Source organism: Suricata suricatta, chromosome 3 (assembly GCF_006229205.1).
Source record: "Suricata suricatta isolate VVHF042 chromosome 3, meerkat_22Aug2017_6uvM2_HiC, whole genome shotgun sequence".
NCBI lineage: Eukaryota > Metazoa > Chordata > Mammalia > Carnivora > Herpestidae > Suricata > Suricata suricatta.
The window spans coordinates 110370937-110373745 of record NC_043702.1 but is presented as its reverse complement, the minus strand read 5'-3'; the positions used below and the strand labels follow the sequence as shown (position 1 = coordinate 110373745).

Below are 2809 nucleotides of genomic sequence, written 5' to 3'. Positions count from 1 at the left end.
CCAGGTAAACAGAGTCAAATGAATATCAAAAGAAACGCCCAGATTTGCCTCAGCAATGCTGGGAAGGGGGGAGTTAGCACTGAATAATCCAAAATACGGTTTTGATCTTTTGTGCACCTTGGCCACTCCACGTCTTGCCCAGCATGACAGACGCCAAAGTTATTTTGACCAGGAAATGGCAATCTCCAGCCTCCAGATGTAAATCTTGTTTACTGGTTCACTCTCCGGAGAGTGATAATCCTTGCCTGAAGCAGACAGAAAACTTGGCAGCCCCCTGACAATTTGTAAGCCTTTTAGTCAACATCAGGCTGCTAGTAATTATGCTTGGGGCATGTCAACAGTTATACAGGGGTTTTCTACTGCATAAGGTGTTGGCACCCCTAAACTCCATGTTATTCAAGGATCAACCATAGTGGGGCTTTCGTTTCAGGTCAGTTAGAGCAAAATGAGGTATGTCTTATTCTTTTTAACAGTTATAAAGTATTCCATTGGTTGAATGTACCAGAGTTGGTTTCTCTAGTCTCCCATTGAAAGACTGCTTTTAGTCACTGACTATCAACACAATAATTAAGTGATTTTCTGTGTACCTATATTTCTTTTGTGAGAATATAATTTAGGAATAGAAACTTGGAAGATGAATCGATGGATCAAAAGTTAGGAGCATATTGTGTATGAATAGTGCTGAAATTGCCATTCAGAGGGATATGGCAATTTATATTACCACCACAATCTGTCCAGGATTGCTTTTTATGAATTTGTTTTGTTCTTTTCCAATATATTCGGTGAAAATAAGAATCTTATTGTGATTTTAACTTGCATTTTCCTAATATGGGTAAAACTTCAACATCTTCCTTTTTATTTAAAGAAATTTTAATGTTTCTTTATATTGGGGGGGAGAGGGACAGAGAGAGGGAGACACAGAATCTGAAGCAGGCTCCAGCTCTGAGCTGTCAGCAGAGAGTCCCACGCGGGGCTCGAACCCACGAACAGTGAGACCAAGGGACATATCAGAGATTAAACTGCTAAGAACAAATAGCTTGATCTTAGCCAAAAGGCCCAGAAGCCACATCATGTTAGATTTTAAAAGGTCCCCAAGTCAGAGACTGCTTTTACTACTCTAAGTTTTCTTCTAGTATTTTCATTGTCTCATTTTCCCCTTCAGTATACTTCATCTGGCTAAAATTTGTTTTGAAGTAGGAAATGAGGTTGATATCTAGAGTATTTTTTCCCAGATGGCTCCCCAAAAGTCTCTGACTAATTTATTGATAATTCATCTTTACTATTGAAGTGTTTATGTCTAAAAACTGTCCTCATAAGTATTTGTATTTTTTTTACCCTTCTCTTGGTTTATCTTTATATCTCTTTATGTGCATGTAGTAGACTATTTTGATTACTATTGCATTTTAATAAGTTTCAAAATTAAGACAACAATTCCCACTGCCACCACCTCTATTTAACATAATATTGGAAGTCTAAGCCAAAGCAAGAAAGGCATTCAAATTGGAAAGAAAGAAGAAAAATTGTCTCTTTTTTCAGAAGACATGATCTTATACATGGAAAATACTAAAGACTCCACACACAAAACAAAATCTTTTAGTACTAATAAACAAATTCAACAAACTTACAGAATACAAATCAACATAGTCAGTTGCATTTATACACAATAACAACAAACTATCCAAAAAGGAAATTCCAAATACAATCCCATTTACAATAGCATCAAAAAGAATAACATACTTAGGAATAAACTTAACCAAGGAGGTGAATAACTTATACACCAGGAAGTATAAAGCACTGATAAAAAAATGAATAAACAAGCAAAAACCAGAGTTAAACCTATAAATACAGAGAACAAACTGATGGTTGCTAAAGAGGGGGAAAGGATGGGCAAAATGGGTGAAGGGGAATAGGAAACAAAGAGTTCCAGTTATGAAAGGAATAAGTCATGGGAATAAAAGGCATATCATAAGTACCTTTTATATTCAGTGATATAATAGTGATGTATCAAAACAGATGATTGATACACTTGTGGTGAACAGGGCATAGTATATAAGCTTTTGAATATTAAGTTCTTCATCTGAAACTAAAGTAACATTGTGTGTCAACTACACTAAAAAAATAGAAAAAAGAATATAAAACACTGATGAAAGAAATTAAAGGAGACAAATAAATGGACAGACTTTTCACGTTCATGTATTGGAAGAATTAATAGTCTTAAAAGGTCCAAAGTAACCAAGGAAATCTACAGACTCAGTGCAATCTCTCTAAATATCAAAGGTAATTTTCACAGACATAGATTAAAAAGAGCCCTAAAATTCATATGGAACCACAAGACCCTGAATAACCAAAATGATTTTGAGAAAAAACAAAGCTGGAGGCCTCATGCTTTTTATTTGTTTGTTTATTCTCAAGTTAGCAAACATACAGTGTAGTCTTGGCTTCAGGAGTAGATTCCAGTGATTCATCACTTACATACAATACCCAGTGGTTATCCCAAGTGCCCTCCTCAATGCCCATCACCCATTTTCCCTACCCCCATCAACCCTCAGTTTGTTCTCTGTATTTAAGAGTCTCTTGTGGTTTGCCTCCCTCTCTGTTTTTATTATATTTTTCCTTCCCTTCCCCTATGATCATCTGTTAAATTTCTCAGATTCTACATATGAGTATCTGTGTTTCTCTGACTTATTTTACTTAGCATAATACTCTCCAGTTCCATCCACGTTATTGCAAATGGCAAGATTTCATTATTTTTTATTGTCAAGTAGTATACCAGTGTGTGTGTGTGTGTACCACATGTTCTTTACCCATT

The 2809-nt window shown here is 35.7% G+C and overlaps 1 pseudogene; it reads right to left on the bottom strand.

The window, feature by feature from the left end:
• Positions 1 to 955: 955 nt before the first annotated feature.
• On the bottom strand, positions 956 to 1067 carry LOC115288710 (annotated as a pseudogene).
• Between the last annotated feature and the right edge of the window lie 1742 nt (positions 1068 to 2809).